Source organism: Mustela putorius, unplaced genomic scaffold, assembly GCF_011764305.1.
Source record: "Mustela putorius furo isolate JIRA1106 unplaced genomic scaffold, ASM1176430v1.1 tig00003949_pilon_pilon_pilon, whole genome shotgun sequence".
NCBI classification, from domain to species: Eukaryota; Metazoa; Chordata; class Mammalia; order Carnivora; family Mustelidae; genus Mustela; species Mustela putorius.
The window spans coordinates 6264659-6284055 of record NW_025422093.1 but is presented as its reverse complement, the minus strand read 5'-3'; the positions used below and the strand labels follow the sequence as shown (position 1 = coordinate 6284055).

The 19397-nt window shown below is 40.9% G+C and overlaps 1 pseudogene; it reads left to right on the top strand.

Moving 5' to 3' along the window:
- Nucleotides 1-589: 589 nt before the first annotated feature.
- The window catches only part of LOC101676756, an 81331-nt pseudogene continuing 62523 nt past the window's right edge, over nt 590-19397 (top strand).

Genomic DNA, 19397 nt, shown 5'->3' with positions numbered 1-19397 from the left:
GTTTCACCTAAAAATTGAGATTTCTGACTTTTCTAGAAAAACTGGCAAGACTTCCAAAAATAGGACCTGTGTCCCTCATGGCCACAGTTGGCTAAAGCAGTAGCCCCCTTTAAGGGATTGCCTCAGTTCCCACCAGTCCCTGTTGTCTTCTGAAATGAGTTCCTCTAGTGTTAGTGGCTGTTGATCATTTTTCTTTGGCTTTTTTATAGTAAAGGATTATTTCTTTATTCTATGTGGGTGTTCATGTTTATAGTTCAAATTTTCAGGCCTCTTTTATCTTATCTGCTATCCTTGGCCTGGCACTGAGGAAAAAGTGCTGGTTGTCTCTGATGAGGGGGGAAAAATAAACAAAAGACTGTAACAGGAAAGGAGGAATGGCGAAAGATGAGACTTCTCTAAACTTGTGTTAGGACAGCTCTGGGACCTGAGAGGGACAGGGTCAGCATTACGCCCCGTGGGTCTGGTAGGTTTAACACGTGTTACAAACCCTTTGACACTGCTCCCTTGACACTGGGCCGGCTTTCGTGACTGCCTCAAGCTGCAGAATGTGATGGAAACGATAATGGGGTGACTTCTAAGGCAAGAAACGATGCCGCTTGTGGTAGTTTCTCTTGGAACACCCCCTGTGGGAACCTTCACCAACCAGGGAAGAGGTCTGAGTATGGTGAGGTCACTGTGCAGAGAGATCACATAGCGAGACCACAGGGACCGAGATGCCTTGAGGAACTCCAGATGTTCCGGCTTCCAGCTTTCTGAACATTTGCAGTCCAGATCCCAGATAGGTGAGCAAGAAACCGGCAAGAGGACACCAGCCCCAACCACCTTCTGGATGTACTTTCATGAAAAGCTTTGAGGAGGAACCAGAGCAATATATAAAGGACTGCTGTTGCTTCCAGTCACTGTTTGGCGAAGTGGTTTATGTGATAGCAGGTGATCTGAACGTGGGACGGTGGGAATGCCACAGTGAACAAGAACTCCTGAGGCATGACTGCATGGGGCAGGGTGGTTTCCTTGTTTGGCCGAGAACCCTGTCGGCAGGAAGGAAGCAACCGGCCTTTAAGAGACTGCTGTGGGCTTGGAGCCAGGACGGAAGACCAGTGATCTGTTTTCTAGCCCTGCACAAAGCTGGGGCCACTTTTGGAAGGAGAGCCGGAAGGAAAAGAAGAGAAGACGATTCTGACTTTTGAGTTTGAACTTCTTGCCAGTCAGGGAGTGGTATCTTGGAGTCCATATTTATTTGAATTAAAGACAATCTAGAAGTCAGTATTTCTTTAAACATCCTAATTTGAGAACTGTGATTCAAATTAGTATAAAACAGAAAGCCCTTGATTTGCCCGGTATCTGCAGCAACACCCATTTTTCTCCCCCTCGGCCAGTTACAAATTTGCTAATACAGTGGGAGTGTTCGCCAAAATTGTTGTGAAATTGGTAAACATATGACATCTATCAACTCTAACAAACACAGTGAATAAAATGTACGTGAAGAAAAAATCTTTTTGTGGGAAGAGGGCTTAGAGACAGAAGACTAAGATCACGAAATAACTGATTCTTGACTCCGTCCTTCCTAGCTTCCTCATTATCTCCAAGGGCATTTAATGTGAACTTGGATCTGGGGCAAAGGCCGCAGGAATCTACGTCACAGACAATATCACTTTCCTTTGCAAAACCAGTTTGACAGTTTTGACTAACATGTTTATGGGTTATTTTGACTGACCTGATTGTTTTGGTAAAGGCTATTTTAGAAGCCATATTTCACTCATTTATGTTGTCTGGGTTTCATGAATAAGAATGTATGCATAAGGAAGAAAAGCCAGTGTTTCCCCTGTGTTGCGTTTTGTTGAAATTTCTTAAAAAGGAGAAAAAGGAAAATACATGATTGAACAAGTCTAGTATTTGTGAATATTTTCTGTAGTGAATGAATTGAACAGTTAATTTGAAAATAAGCATTGGCTTGCTGATGGGTGTTTCCAAGAATTATGATGAGGTATTCAGACCTATATGTGGTGCGTATGTGTGTATTTGAGCATATTTGCGTGCGTGTGGGTGCATGTGTGTTTGTGTGTGTGTTTGTGTGTGTGTGTGTAAATACTTCTCGCTTTGCTTTCCAGCCCTGTGGTGGTGAGGAGGAGTCAGGAAGATCTCAGCAAGTTCCCTGAACTTCTCCTTTCCACTCTGTGTGGTTTCATTTTAAGCAAACACATGTGTAGAACAGAGCGGTATTTTTCTAAACATCCCCCATCTTGTTTGGGCTCCTAAATACAGTTTTTTGAAATCACAACAATTTGGATATAGAAATGGGTTTGAGATTGTTTTAGAAAAGAAAGGTAGTAAGTGCAGAGCCTCACTAAAAGAGAAAGATTTTTCAAAGCAATCAAGAAAGGAACCTGCAGGGAGACTTAAAAGTGAGAGAAGGGGGCTTTGATGAGGCCCCAGAAAGCTTTCCTGCAAATGAAGAACAACTAAATGAGCCATTTATAGGCAAACAACTGGAGAGCTGAAGGAAAAAGAAGGGACTTTTTTTGTTTGTTTGTTTAGTCCAAATAATATGGATAGTGCTAAGTTTGGCAGTAGCAGAACTGAAAACCAGTAAGACTCTTAATTCCTATTTCTAAACCTTTTTGGGGTGGGGGAGGGGAGGAAGAGAGCAAGTGGAAGATTCCAGGAAAGATGTCTGGGTACTCACTCTGACAAATCAGAAGTCTTCCCAAAGTAGATTGTTGGGTTCTTTTTTGCCTTCCTTCCCCCAGCAATCCAGTCATTCCTATGACCTCAACTTTATCAAAGCTTTGGGAAAAAACAAGTATTGGAGGCTTTGTGTGAAGTAAATTCTCCTCAAGTCAATGGCCCTTCCTATTAAACAGTCAAATATGTGTCTGCATAGACTGCCATATGCAAAAATGTAGAAAAAAAATAAGCAGCCAAAACTAAGACATGGTCTTCTGTGGAGAACAATACCTTTCATAGAGTTGACCTCATATTTTCACATATTAAGGTGATAAAGTAGTTTAAGTAGAGGAGCACAATCAAGTCTAGAAGGAGCAGAGGGAAATTGGAAGCAGAAAGTCTTGGTTGTCTCTTAAGAAGTCATTGTTATTTCATCTGTGGTAATGAGGCCTGGGCCATCTGCACCTGACTTACCCCAGCCCCTCCTCGAATGCTTCTAATGACAGGGGATAGGCAGCATTCTGTTGGAGGTCAGAAGAGAGATGAAGACATTCTGACCCACCTCACCTGACTATGGCAAGAAAAGAGCACTCTTGGTTCACATAAGTTCATTCTTGTCACAGAGTGTGGAGAAAATTACCTCAGAACCAAGCGCTGGGCCTCCAAAGGGCCATAAATTCAGGATAGGAGTTGATTCCGGAAGGCAATGAATTCTTTCTCTATTAATTTGTATTCTTTAAGACAGCCCACAATAAAATGGTTGTTAGCAGCAAGATGAGTGGATCCAAAAAGTAGCGTGGGTGGGAATAAAGGGTTCCCTCTTTGGTTTCAGTCAACTATAAGCAGATGAGGAAAGAGTTGTCAGAAAAAAGTACACATAGGAAGATCACACACACACACACACACACACACACGAAGAAAGAAAGAAACTTGAACATTATATTAGATACCCAGCTTAAAAGATAACCTCCCAGGGCCCATCCAACCTCACCAAAATAAAATCAGAAGTCTTATTTATTGCTTTCAATGAAAATGGCAGCATTTATAATTACCATACGATGCAGTGACCCAATTTCGCCACACAACCAGAATGTTGATTTTAAAAGGCAACAGTGTCAGAGAGAAATGAATTCTGCACAAATCAGTCAAGATTTCGTGCACCATTTCTATAGCAACTAGAAGCAGAAGAATTACAAGGCTTAGTGACAGGAGATTCTGAGTAGGAAAATGCAAACCACTTCAGGTTGTTTATTCAGTTCTATAAAATAATAAAAGCTGTTAATCTCATTGGACTTCCTAAATGAGACTTTTGGAAAGTCCTTCACAGTTTTTATCCATATTATAAGCAATGAGCTCCCAGCTTGGCACTCTTGAACATCTCAATGCTCAGAGGCAATGATGGGCCCTCAGGGCAGACAGTGTTTCAAAAAGCCTGATGAAAATAATGCCTTTATCTGTATAGCCCTGAGCTCTGAACCCGTGCAATCCAGTATCTGCATGGAACCAAAGTCACAAAAAGCACAGTACCAAAAAATAATAATAATAAAATAGCAAAATAATAATAATAATAATAATAATAATAATAATAATGCAACAGGAGTTGCAATCTTTACCCAAGACGCTTAAGCAATATTGATAATCCCCTCATTTCCTCCCTTCTCCCCTCTGGGCTTTTTCTGCCTTTCACCACCCGAGGCTTTCCCGCAGGAGGAGGCCTCTCCAGTGCGCCCTCTGCTGGCTGCCTGGGGAATTTTTCTCTCTGACACCCACTTCCTACTCTCTCCAGGTTTCCAGCAGCTGGTGTTTTTTTTTTTTTTTAAATGACGCTGTCTCTAACTTCTTTCGTGACTCTCTTCTTCCCTTTTTTGCTTCTCAGTTCTTGTCTGGCCGTCCATGTCCCCATTTTCTGACTCACACGAGTGTAGGAAGGAGCACTCTGCTCAGAGATGGAAATACGTGCCAACAGGGCCGGCCCTGAACTCCTTTCATTTGTTGAGTGGAAACATAAACATTAGTAAGTTGGGCATTTTCCAATAGCAGGATCATGTCTGCAGCGGAATCTCATTCGCTAATGAGGGGCTGGGGCACTTAACCCTGCTTGGTTGACATTCTCCTTAACCATTCTTCCCTTAGAGGCGGCCCTGTGGTACCTTCAGGGACTCTCTATGGCTTCGCCACACATTGTTGAAAAAACACCATAGCTGTTACTTTCCCTGCCGCTGGTTTGGCCTTGTCCCACTGAGTATCTTTTCAGGTGTGTGCGCTGTATTTTTCCAACCAGGCTGTGTCCCCTTTGGAGGTAGGAGACCAGGACTCAGGAGTCTTCCATGGCACATTACAGGATGCTAGGAGGTCAGCTGGCATTTTATAGATACCATAGTGTTGATGATAGCAGAGATCACAGCACCTAACTTTTCTAGCAAATCTATTTTTTCCTAGCAGAGGGCATTTCTTGAGAGTATGCCAAAGGGGCCTTGGCTCTATAAAATATTCTGCAGTAAAAGTATTCTGTGCAGATTATTGGGAAAGGCTCCACCTACTTATACCCCTTTGGAGATTCATGATACTGGTTGGCCAATAGTTTAACTTGTTTAACCCGACATAGCCCACACTTACTTGGTCACCAAACTCTCCACTCTCTCTCAAATCACCCTTCAATATCCCCTGGTTGAACGTGGATCTCCCTAGGATCCCTGGCTTAGAATCACATAATCAGCCAGGAGACGAGCCTCCCCTTTTCTTGGGGCACCTGAGTGGCTCAGTGGGTTAAGCCTCTGCCTTTGGCTCAGGTCATGATCTCAGGATCCTGGGATCGAGCCCCACGTCGGGCTCTCTCTTCGGCAGGGAGCCTGCTTCTCCCTCTCTTTCTGCCTACTTGTGATCTCTCTCTCTCTGTCATATAAGTAAATAAAATCTTAAAAAAAAAAATCCTTTTCTTGTGGCTTTTCTCTTTCCTAGTTTATCTTTTCTTCTTAACAAAAATTAACTCTTTAATCAGGTATGAAGAGGAACAATGGAAGCACAAGGGGTAAAAAAAAAATATATTACTTTAGAATTTTCCTTTTATGCCATCTGCAGTGCGTTTAATCCTGGCAGCTTTTGTTTGGTCCATTTTCCCCTTGTGTAGGTCAGGCTTGAAGTGATACATGCTTTTTGTTTTCTCTGGACACCAATCAGAGAAAGTTTCTTTCAACATCTGGTATTGCTTAAAAGCTTAAAAAAAAGGCGGGGGGGGGGGATCAAAAAACACTTCATGAAAAAGCTATTGTAGGCAGGGAAATGAGGGCTTGGTGTTCTCACAAAGGAAGGAACACTTAAGGAAAATTGAAAAAAAGAAACCAAACAAACTGGAAATCTGATTGCAGCAGCTATTTCTTTCCATTAACAGTTTATTATCTGCAGCGTATATAAAATGACCCACAACAAAACTCTGTGCCTTCCTCAAAAGCTCTCAGACATGCACATGAAAAGGACAGCCCTGGGGAGAAATATATGAATGCTGCATTGAATTATGTTAAATGGGTCATGGCTAGCCACTAAGAGGACATTTCTTAAGAAGGCAAATAATCACTCATTCAAGAGTCATCCCAAAGTAGGGGGGGGGAAAGTGAAGAAGTGACACACAAGTGATGATCACAGGCAAAGTGTCCTGTTCCAAGAGATGTTTCCCTCCTGGACAAAGTTCCTGGAGATACCGCTGAACATTCCAGGGAAGACCTCACGTTTCATGGAGGCCAGGAAAGAGCGATGCAAAACAAACAAACAAAAAACAACAAAAAAACAAACAAAAAACCATGTTTTCATTCACACTTTCAGGAAACATTTTTTAGTCCTGATACATCAGGGAACAGATAGAAATATGGAAAGTGGCATGGTTTCTACCCTCTAGGAGTTTAAAGCTTAGGGAGAAATAGAGACACGTGCATGGATAATTCTGATATCATGTAGGATGTGATGAGTGCTATGAGAGAGTTACAAATTGGTATGAAGTTTAGTGGAGGATCCTTTTTAAAAAATCTTTCCTTTTACAGTGAATTTTCTAGAATTTCTGTGCAAGGCACTATTTGGGACGGAGGTAAATAAGCTGACCTCCATTGGTCACAGTTTTAATGATCTTAAACTATTCACCTTCAAAAACAAGTGTGCACAAACTATGGCCTGCAGGTCATATCTGGCCCATGGCTTGGTTTTGAAAATAAAGTTTTATTGGAAAAGAAGCATGTCCGTTTCTTTACATATTGTCTGTGGCTGCTTTTGAATTGTAACAGTGAGGTTGAGTAGCTGCAAAAGACACAGTATAGCACCCAAAACCAAAGCTATTTACCATCTGGCTGTTACTGAACCCTGTATTAGAAGACAATCGGTAATAATAGTCATGTGATAAGAGTCTTTCCTATAAAATTCGTGTACGAAATAATCCTGACCCAGACATAGGGTGATTTTTCTCATTTCAATGTGACATTAGGAATTACACCTCTGCATACAGACCTTAGAGGTTGAAGACTACTTTAGGATGTCATCATTTCCTTATCCAGATAATCAATACTCCAGAATCTATAAGTTTCATGCCTCTTTTTTCTTCCCCATCATATTCCTGGTGCCAAATGTGAACTATTTCCAGGATTAAGCCCAGAGATATCTGTAAATTAGTCCAGAAGAAATGCTGGTGCACCCGAATGGGTGTTCCTTTCTCTTTCTTAGCCATTTCTCCCCTGGGCTGTTACAAGTAGCCTCTTGTCTTGTCTCCTAGGCTGCATTCCTGCTTGTAGGAATCTATGACTACAGAAAAATTTTTCTAGAGCTCTGCTCAAAAATCTCAAGTAGCGAGGCACCTGGGTGGCTCAGTGGGTTAAGCCTCTGCCTTCGGCTTAGATCATGATCTCAGGGTCCTGGGATCTAGCCCCGCATCGGGCTCTCTGCTCAGCAAGGAACCTGCTTCCTCCTCTGTCTCTGCCTGCCTTTCTGCCTACTTGTGATCTCTCTCTGTCAAATAAATAAATAAAATCTTAAAAAAAAAAATCTCAAGTAGTCATCATTATTGGAATCCTACCTACAATTAAGATTTAGTTCAACTATTCTATATTCTTCTGAAATCTCTCACCTACCCCCAAAATGAAATGTACCCTCCTATGTGCCCCCATAATTACCATCTATTTGTTGTAGAGGAAAATGTATTATAGTAGAAAACTGCGTACTCTGTAGAGTGCTTTCTTCTTAGTTTTCTGATTTTAGCCTTCCATTACTTTTGAGCTATTTGATGACTCTTTAAGTTGTTGATAACTAAAAGCAATGCAAAATAATTCTTGTCTATAAATATGCAAGAATTCTGTCAGGTGAAGTTTCAATTAAATTTTCTTTGTACTATGAAACAAGCTTACTTTGTCTCAACTTCCATGTTCATTACCATACCCCACATTTAGAAATAGATTCTGTTTGTCTGTTCTTGTGCTTCTTTGACTCAGTTTAACATCTTCCTGGTTACCTCATTAATAGTGACCTAAAATCTTTAACAATTTTCATTTCATATCTGTATGAGATTCATGATTTGACAATTTTTTTAAACAAAAAAATTACCATTTAGCACCTTTGTTCAGTTTTTATTGTGCAACTACTCTGTGCCAAGCTTTGGACTAGCAACTGAGCAATAGATCAAAACAGTCATGGTCTCTGACTTCAAGGAGTTGATGTCTAATGGGGGAGACAGATTCTTTTCTGAACTCACAGAAATGTTCAAGGGTCACAAAGGAAAATTGAGAGTCGTTCCAGGAGAAATTAATTTAGGCTGGCCTTGGGCAGGGAGGAAGTTAAGGAATTCCCCCTCTGGAAGGGACATTACAGCTGAGGCCTGAAGAAGAATTGGTGAGAATGAAGTTAGGAAAGAAAAGGAGGGGGAATAGTTCCAGTGGAGGGAAGATTCGGAGCCAAAGACTGGAGTGAAGGGGGCAGGGAGCTGCCGTGAGAGAGAGACAGAGTGACGCAAATGAGGTCTTTGGCTGCCAGGCAAGGCAGGGCCAAGAAGCCCAGAGTAAGTACTTTGGATTTCATTGATAGTTCAATAGGAGGACATTGAAAAGTCTTACAGAGTTCCTCTCCTCCTGCAGAGAGACGGGAGTAGAGTATGAATCTGAAGGGAATGAGAATCCTTTCAGATGTGTCTTAGGATTTCTTAGACACTCACCTCAGTCAGCCTTCTAAGAGACTGGTGAATACCGGAGTTGACCCCCCTAAACTGAGGATGGGGATGGTGTGTTATTTCTCCTTGGATCCATCTAGTTTCTTCTGTACATTGTAGACCCTCTGTAAGTGTGTGTTGAGTACCAGTCAGCTTGCTGCTAATAGAAACCATAGACTCTGCCTTAGCTAACGATACCTAACAATTAGCTAACACTAGCTGACATTTACTGAGTGCTTATTACGATGTAGTCTATGCCAAGAGCCATGCATGGATTGTATAACTTCAAACTCCTAACCAGTCTATGAAGCACATTCTACAATTACTTTCACTTAACAGATGAGGTAACCGAGGCTTAGAGAGGAATGCTAACTTGCCTGAGGTCCCAAAGATCTGTAAGGAGGATCCAGTCCTAAAACCTGAGTTTTTTTTTTTAATCTAATTTTTAATTTTTTATTAACATATTAACATAGAATTCATTAACATATAACCTATACCCAGGGGCACAAGTCTGTGAATCGCCAGGTTTACACACTTCACAGCACTCACCATAGCACAAACCCTCTCCAGTGTCCATAACCCAACCACCCTCTCCTTAACCCTCATAAACCTGAGCTCTCAATCAGAAATGAATTCTGGAACACAGGGAAAAAAAAAGAAAAAAAAAATTCTTTTAACTCCCATTCAAGCCTTTGAATAGCAAGTTTCACCAAAACAGATGCCGGTTCATTACACCTGTCTTTCTTTTTAACCCTTCAGAGGATTTACAATCTGATGCGTCCTTTTTCCAGGTTGTTTTCAGGCTCTGGGTCAACATTTTGGAAATCACATCTTCCTACAGACGTTGCCATTTATTCTTTTTCTTAGTCCTTTGCAGAAGTTTGCTGTTAGAATCCAGCATGCCTTCTGTCTCACATTAGTGATTTATGTCATCTCCAAAATAAGTCTATGCCTAACAACATCACCTATATTGTTTGACAGCGGGAGTCAATCCACAAAAAAAAAAAATGGACCCATTCACTGCAGCTCCAATTGAAACACAGATAAAAGAATAAATATTTGCCAAATATAAAGGAGTCAAACTCAAAAGGGAAAGGAACATTCTGTTCCAAATTCTGTGGGGACCTCAAACAATGCAGGAAGGGAAGAAAAAAAACAAAATCTAATTGAGTATTTGACTTCATTACATTAATACATCTTCAGTGTATTCATCTAATCAGACAATTACAAGTGACAAGATATAATAGTACCAAATTCCCTCCACATGAATAAAAAGCAATTTTGGATTATCTTGCTTTATTGACTTCTCGTCACAATGAGTTCCTGTTTCTTTCTCTTGCATGTAGCTAGGGGAAAATTGTAATTGCTTTAACTGGTTTTGATTGACCAACTGCTTTAACAGGACCATAAATAAAGACGTCAGGACAGCAAACACTAAATGTTTATTTCTGTGATCCTTCTCTAGATATTGACAATCTGACCCATGAACTCACCAGCAGGTAATCTCATAGATCATTTTCTCTACAGGAGATTCTCGGAGCTGGGCAGATTTGTCAATATCCCTTGCAGAGGGTTTTGATCAAGGACTGCTTTGTAATTGTCTGGAAGATACATTAAACACCTCGCTCTTCCCAGTGTTCTAAAGCCAGAACAGTCACTTCAAGTGTAAATTGCTCACACTAAGATTTCTCTATCTGGTTATTTTAAAAAGCATGTTTAGGATCCTTGCTGCTTAGAAAATTTACAATGATATAAATATGACTTTCTCATACATTTCTCTGAAGCTATTCCCTAGCTCATCAAATCAGAGTGTTTAAAAAAAAAATTCCTAGTTGACAAGTCTTTTTAAATTTAAAGAATACAACTGCTTGTCGATCTAGCCAGCCAACTCTCGCCTTAGAAATGTCTTTAGTAGTTCGTATGTTCCTGTTTTTACGGACACAGCTATCCATGAATTGGTGTCTACTGAGCATGCGAACAGATAATTGAGAAAAAGCACCTGGATGATTCACACCCTGGACTCTCTTTCTTTTCTCAAATATATTTAGCAAAGGATGGGGAAATTTTTTTTTCAGATTCATTTATTTATTTATGTGACAGACAGAGACCACAAGTAGGCAGAGAGGCAGGCAGAGAGAGAGAGGAGGAAGCAGGCTTCCTGCTGAGCAGAGAGCCCCAATGCGATGCGAGGCTCGATCCCAGAACCCTGGGATCATGACCTGAGCCGAAGGAGGATGGGGAAATTTTGATGGGAGGTGTGGGAACCTCAAACAAAAGACTCGAATACAGAGAACAAACTGGTGATTGCCCGAGAGGAGAAGGGTGGGGTGTGGGGGGGCTTGAAATAGATAAAGGGGATGAAGAGGTTGAGATTTCCACTCACACAACAAGTCACAGAGGTGAAAAGGACAGCATAAGGAATATAGGGAATAATATAGTAAGCAGGTTGTATGGTGGCAGATGGTGACTACACTTATGGTGGTGAGCACACAGTAATGTATAGAACCGTTGAATCAATATGATGTACACCTGAAACTAACATAATAGTGTGTGTTAATTATACTTCAATTAAAAAAATTGGTATGAGTCGAAAGTCGAAAGTCAAAAGGAAGCTAGGAAGTAGAGGCAGAGACAAAAAGGTGGGGCACTGAGGGCAGATGAGATGTGGAGGGTCAGTGACGTCACCCTCTCCTTGGATCACAGTATCCGTCCAGTTCCCTCTCTTTGCAAGAATTCTTTTCAGTATTCCTGTCTGTTGTCACTGTTGCCAAAATCTCTTTCTGTCAGAGAGGCAGGAAAATGAAGTGGAGAACATCTGTTCTGGTTTGTTTTTCCCCGAGCGTGAATTAGCAGGAGAGGGAAATGATAGGATACTTCAAAATTACCAAGGTTGTGAAATTTCAAATGCATTGGTAGGGACCATGATTGGGAGGTTGGGGTTGGGCGGGGGGTGGGAGAGGTTACAGCTTTCATGTAAGAACACGTCTATAAATTATATTCCTAGCTTTATTGAGATGCTAATCAAACTGCGCTAGGTTGTCATAGGTCGTAAGCAAGAAGTAGGTCTAGTGTGTGAGGAGGTAAGCATTGTAGAGGAAGAATTAGGAAATCAATTTTAACTTCAGCATAACCAGCCAGTTGTACTGGAAATGCTAAACTCTGCTTCTGAGACAAGATCTTTGATTTTACTGTCCAGATGATAGTTGTTTTCTCTCTAGCTAAGTTTTCGTTCAGAACATTAGAATTTACTGACATTCTTGATATAGCATTAAGCTCAGAGGCGTTTGGGTTATAGTAGTCTTAAATAAGGTCCATTATAGTATTTATTGGCCAAGAAAGCTATTATAGATTATCAGGAGGATCCTCTTTAGAACAAAGCCTGCTTTATACATAATTCAGTTAAAATTAGATTCCCATTGGAGAGAAACCCAGAGTATGAAGAATAAATGGATGTAAACAAAACAAAAGATTTAACAGGAGAAGGATGTGGGAGTTAGAGGACTCCTGACCACCTCTTTAGACTTTGTCTACTGACATTTAAAAATTGCAAATTAAAGAGAAAAAAAAATGAGACAAAGTCAGTTCCCCTATATATTTTATCCTCTTGCTCTAGGAACTGATAAAACAACTCTTCAACACACAGGTGGAAGTGTGAATCTGAGAGCTAATGAATCCTGGAAATGTTCCCAAAAATTCACAGTTTGAGAACAAGTTGTCATGAATTAATTTTATCTCAGCACCCTGTTCAAATGGATTATAAAATAGACTTACATTTCGAGCTTCCCATGGGCAATCTTATCTTGTCTTTGGGGCTCAGGCTGAAATGAGGGTTGTAATATTCACAACGGTTAGTAGCAGGCAATACACTTCACATTACGATGTCCGTACACCGCTCCGCCTCCGCCCACCCAGCCCTGGTGTGAATGCTGGAGACAGCTGTGACGAAAGCCCTCAGCAGAGCTGCACACTGATCAAGAGCGTCTCACACAGTCCCTCTTCTAGCCTTTCCACAGAGGGATAGGGCTGTGTAGTGCTAAGAGTTTGGTTATACAAAGAGGCAGATCTGGGCTCAAGGCTCAGTTCTTTTGCTTACCTAACCACGTGACTTTGGGCGAGTTTGAGCCTAGTTTCCTCATCTGTAAAATGGGGCTAATAACAGATCCACCTTGAGGAGCTGTGAGGAGAGAATGATATAAAAGTATGCGCCTAGTGTCCCGCATATGTTAAGTACTCAGTAAAAATTAGCTGCTGCTATCAGGCCATGGCCTGCTACCTGGTAGACTTTGAAGATTTATTGCATTTTCTTTTCAACTAAGTAACCATCTCAAATACCTACCATTAAATAAGCATCCAAGTAGGATATGTCTCTAGCATACTTATGGTGGTAGAAGAACAATAGTACACATTTGCACTGGTATTTTCAAAGCTCTTACGCTTATTACCCCTTCTGCTTCCTGCAAAATCTTTGTGAAATAAAGTGTTGTTCTTATCCACATTCTGCAGATGAGTAGACTGTGGGTCAGAGGGGTGAAGAAACTTGACCTGTCATGTGTTTTGCAGTAGACCCAGCTTAAGTTCTCAGGTATTTTTACTCTCATGGAGAATAAATAAGAGAGGGGTTGTTATCGCTCTCCAGCCTCGTGGTAGCTTTCTGCTCAAGCAGGTGTTCTGGTCAGATGTTTGTTTGTTACTCAGGTCTGTGTCTATCCTACCCTGGGCTCAGCTAGCTTAGGAAGCTTCCAGACCAACCCTTTTATCTGCCTTCCAGATGTGTCCTAGGCAATAAACCCTCATATTTTTCAGTGTAGTTTTCATTAGAAGGTCAGTTAGAGAAATAGTATGATAGAAGGTAATCTGAAGAATAATGTTCCATTCCTCTATAGTCTAAATATTATTATTAGATCAAATGAAATTATCAAAGAGAGAGATTCATAAAGACATGCTTCTTGGCTGTTTATGAAATGGTTTTATTCAAAGTCCTTCAGACATTATTATCCTCAGTTTAATTGATTCATGTTATAATAAAAATAATCTTAGGAACAAGTATGTGGCTATAAAATCAATATGAGAATATTGCCTATTGAATTCATTCCACCATGTTTGAGAGGCTACATTTTACTAGGGGTTAGATCTAAGGATGCAGTGGGGAACAGTAAGTCAGTCCCTATTATCAGACAGATAAACAGGCAAAAGCTACAGAGGGTGATACATATGTCATAGTGACTGAAAGCACCTTAAAAGGGCCACTTGAGAGTTTTGGAATCCCCCAAGCTACCCTCATGTCTGACACTAACTGCAAGTTTGGGGTCTCTAAGACCACCTTAAGTTCAATAACTTCCTGGAAGGAATCATGAAACTCACTGGAAGTGGTTATACAGTTGGTCCTTGAAACTACACAGGTTTGAACTGTGTGGTTCCTCTGCTGTGCAGATCTTTTTTCCAATAAATACAGTATTGTAAATTTTCCCTTTTGATTTTCTTAATAACATTTTCTTTTTTCTAGCTGAACTTATTGTAAGAACACGGTATATAATACATATAATGTAAAAAATGTGTGTTAATTTACTGTGTTATTAGTAAGGCTTCCAGTCAATAGTAGGCTGTCAGTAATTGAGTTTTGGGGAGTCAAAACTTATATGCAGATTTTCAGCTGCACAGGAGGTCAGCACCCCTAACCCTCATGTTGTGCATGGGTTAACAGTACTCATAATTATGGCTTATTAAACAGACAGTAAACATCAAAATCAGTCAAGCGAAATGGTCCATAAAGCAGAGCCCAGCAGGTTCCAAATATGAAGCTTCCAGTTGGCCTCTCCCAGTGAAGTCATGGGCAGTGTGAACATCTCCCAGCAGTGATATGTAACAATATAGAGTATTGGTGTTCTGAGAGATCACCTGAGCCTTGGTGTCTGCTGTTTTTGTTGGGGCTCAGTTATGTAGATATGGTTGACCATCCATGATTGATTGTCATTTCCAGCCCCTCGAGGAGTCTAGCTGATATCCTCCACCACTGTTACTGTGTGCTGTTGACTGTTCCCCAATTCCTCCAAATAAACAAAGACACTTATCAGACAAGATATTCCAAGCGCTTAGAGATTGCAATCTCCAGGGAACCAAGGATAAAGACTGGGTTTGGGAAAGGTAGGTCTCCACTCTACCACTTCCAGACAACAGTGCTGTTGGCCAGCCCACCAGTTTACAGTGACAGAGAAAATATCTCGGAGGGAAGAATGTGTACATGGAGATTTGCAGGACAAGTAAGAGCTGGCCAGGGCCTTCCAGGCAAAGGCGAAATAAGGTGTCTGAAACAGAAGGAAGATGAGATGATTTGCGGCACCTCAGGATGTTTGCAGCAGGAGTGAGGAAACAAGTGGATAGAGATGAGCTTGGGGAAGACAGCTGGGGACATGTCTTATGATGTCTCAGAAGTAGTGGTATGTTGCAGTCAGTCTTGAGTCAACTCTAACTATTCTAGAATTTTGCAAGTTATTTTTTACATAGTTTTTACTAAAAATCCAATTATATAAACTTATGATTAGATTGTATGTTAAGATATTACTTAAGACCCATCACTTGCTAATTATTTTACTACATTTTGCTATAATCTATGTTCTTGAAATTATCTATGTCTATTTTATTTGTCTGGTGGAAATTCTATTCAAGAGTGTTGTCAGCCTTAAAGTAAAACAGCTAATCACTTTACCAGCAAAATGGGTTTATCTGGGAATAGAAGAGGAATCCTAATTTGGGACAAACAAGCTTTGGCAAGCTGTAGTCAATTCTGGATATCAAAGGAGAGGAATGTCACTTTATAGAAAAAAGGAAGAAATTGGGAGGGACTGCTTTGAAGGAAAGTGAGAGTTCAGGATGATGATGATTTCTCATTGGCTGAATTGTGGTGTTTTCTTATCAGCTGAGATTGTTGCTGGGCCAGAAGAAATTCTTCTTTTCTCCTGCCCGAGAAGTAAAGTTGGCTCCTGTTGGGATTGCATGCAATTCCTGTAGGGATCTGCAACTGATGAAAAGTGGTTGGGCATGAGACCCTCTCTCTTATATTCTCCCAAGATCCCCCCCACCCTATTTTTTTTTTTTTTTAAAGTAGTCTCCATGCCTAGCACAGAACCCAGTGTGGGCCTTGAACTCATGACCCTGAGATTAAGACATGAGCTGAAATCAAGACCTAGACACTTAACTGACTGAGCCACTCAGGCACTCCCCAGATCCCATTTTAAGTGACATTCCCTTTGTTCAGTGTTACAACCTACTGCTTACATGCCAGTTTGTCTTCAGTGACATCACTCTGGTAGCTTGAAATTGGCCATGGTAGAACTATTCAGAGCACAGTGTCGATCAAGTGCTACAAGTCAGCGTCTGTGTCTCCTTCCAAGAGCTGATTGTTAACTACTTACAAGTACAGCACTCCTCAGAGTGTCTTTTTCCCAAGGACAAAAAGACATTGAGTTGGAAATTGATATAATAAACTTTGTTCATTGGGAAGATCATTTTAGTTTTTGAGTGGACGACAGATTTCCTAGACTAGCTGGAAGCTGTGATTCGGTCTTCCTTCATACAGGCTCATGGGCAGAATCTGTCTCTAGTCCCACGCCCAGAATTTTTGGCTTTTCATATCATGCACACCATAAATCTCACAGTTGATCATGTCCCCCCCACCCATTGGGAAGTCTGAAACCAAATTTGTGATCTACCTCTAACAATTTTTGCTGTTCCTTTTTTTATGCCCTTACCCCAGCTTCCTTTTATCTTCTCATCCTTATTTTTCTCTTTGCTACAATATTGTTTTTAAATAATTTTTTTCCCAACTTTATTCTTTGTATTCTAACAAAAGACAGGCAATAATTAAATAGAGAAAGATTTAAGAGGTAGCCTGTGGCCTTCAAAGCTCACCATTTATTAAAAAAAAATCAACAAGTACCCACACATTTATGTTGTTACTGGATGATTTTCTTCCACTAGTCTTAACTTGGGCTTGAGGTTTCTTTAGATAATCAGACAAGAGGCAGGATACTTACCTTCTCTCTTAAATTTGGAAAAGCTTCATGAGAAAGTGGACCACACCAATGAGTCTTGAAGGAAGAGAGAGCTAGTGGGAGCCAAGTGTATGAGATGGTGTTTAGGACATTGCCATGACCAGGTTCCTGACCTGTGGATGCCACTCCGCCCTGGGTCAGGATGTGTAATATGCGTAATAGTCCAGCATGTCCATGGGTGCTGTTGTGCCCTGATAGGAGTCTGTCAACCTTGAGAGTTTCATGAAGGAGGGATTCTTTGAGTTTAAGACATATGTCCTTAAGTGTCACCCCGGGAAGGAAACCCATCGCCCTGTTTCCTTCCATGATCATACTCTACATTTGTTTTACGTGGATCCTTTCATTCAGTCTAGTAATCACAACCACTCTGTGGGTGGATATTTTTGTCCTGCATTAGAGAAAGAGGAAGGATTTGGAGCACTTAAGGAACTTGTCCAAGTGGCAGAGATAGGATTTGGGTTCAGATCGCCTGCCTCCAGCACAGCCTTGTTCCCCTTCTCAGCATATCCTGTGCACAGAGTTTGGGTTCTGCTTTGACCCACTCAGAAGGGGAAGGAAGGAGGGAGAGAGCCATGATTGCTCAAGAAGCCAACAGGGCCAGACACTTCAAAGTGACAACAGATGTTGGGTGAATTATATTTCGGGGAAACCTTAATAACTTCCACTACCTTCATTATAATTTTGTTTCTGACCAACAAAAATAATTATGTTAATAATTAAAATAGTGGTAACAGCTAGCATTTACTGAGTGTGTGTGGAACGGCGCTGAGGGCTTTTCTTGAATTGTTAAATAACCCTCACCCCCCCACTCTGACGTAGATACTATTATTACCCCCACATTAGGTGGAAGAAATTGATGCTCAGAGAGCAAGTTAAGGAACTTGTACCAGGCTGTACACTTTATAAATACTGAAGCCAAAAGACACCAAATTCTTAGAGCTGTTCTGCAAAATCTATTATGTGTCAAGGCACTGGGATGAACTACAGGTTTAAAAGCCACAGAAACTAAAATGTGCTCTTCTTCATGATTGTATTCTGAGGAATATTCTATATATACATAACATCTGCCATCTACAGGGCATTCACATAGAAATTACACCATGCAATCTTACTGTCCTTGAGAAAATAATCCCAGGTGTTAGAATTGTTGGATTTCAGGAAGAGGCTGGTGCCTTTTCACTCCACCCCAAAAGAGGAACTGGAGTATTAAACACAGTGTCAGAAATGATCTGTGTGTGTGTGTGTGTGTGTGTGTGAGTGTGTGTGTGTATTGGTAGGGAGCAGAGGTGGGAAGTAGGCCAGAGAAAGGAAGAGACTGTTAGAGAGGGTAGGGGCCCATCTTAAATGGATACATTCAGTTTTCAATACAGGACTCATGGAACAGACTCTATCTTTTGTCTTAATTCCAAGATTGTTATAAAGAGTTTCACTTGTATCCTGTAAATTTCTATAAAACTTAATTTCTTTCTGTGCTCCCCACTCTCAACTATAATTAGAATAAGCACAGACAAAAAAAGAAATGGCTAGTCACATGCCTGACATATATGTGTTTATTGAGTTTCTAAACTAATTGTGGGCAACTGAAACATTTCATCTGTCCTCTTGATGCTGTTTGGCCAGCCCACATTCAAGCAATGAGCTTAGAGCTGGTATCTGGAAAAGCAGGGGCTCTGAGCCTGCTTCATGTGTGGCCCAAAAGATAAAGCCACTGATTCCCTATGATTTTTCCTGAACAGTGACCCTTAACATAGTTATTCTACTTGTTGGCATACTGGTTTTGATATATCATACCTTTTTAGATAAAAAACAGTGGTACTTTGGTTCTGTGCTATAATGGATAATACAAGGGTTTTATTGGGGGTTATTTTAAATAAAGAGATTTGCCATCCTGGGGTATGACTGTGGGATTAAAAGCAGTAGTGATATTGTTAGAAACTCAAGCTTCCCTGATACTATGATATCTATTTGGGATGGTCCTGAAATATAGATCACTTTCTCTATTGTGGTATACTTTGTGGACAGGTGACTTGAAAAAAAACAAAAAAACAAAAAAACCCAAATTCAAAACTCAAAACAACCCTCTCCACAGGTATTGTGCAATAGGAGGAACTCATTTCATTCCATTCATAAATCTAATTGTCTGCTCTTAGAGCTAGGACAATATACTATCTTCTACTTTCTAAACCCAATGTCAACTGGTTTACCAAGGCTTTCATCCTTATCCCCTGGACTTGACCACAACCTTCTCACTACTCTGGGCCCTTTTTATCTATTTCTCATCTCTCTCTCTCTCTCTCTCTCTTTTTTAACATTTATTTATTTATTTGACAGATAGAGATCACAAGTAGGTGGGGTGGGGGGGGGAAGCAGGCTCCCTGCCAAGCAGAGAGCCCAATGCGGGACTCGATCCCAGGACCCTGAGTTCATGACCAGAGCTGAAGGCAGAAGCTTAACCCACTGAGCCACTTGGGTGTCCTATTTTTCGTCTCTCTTCCAAATCTCCCTAACCAGTA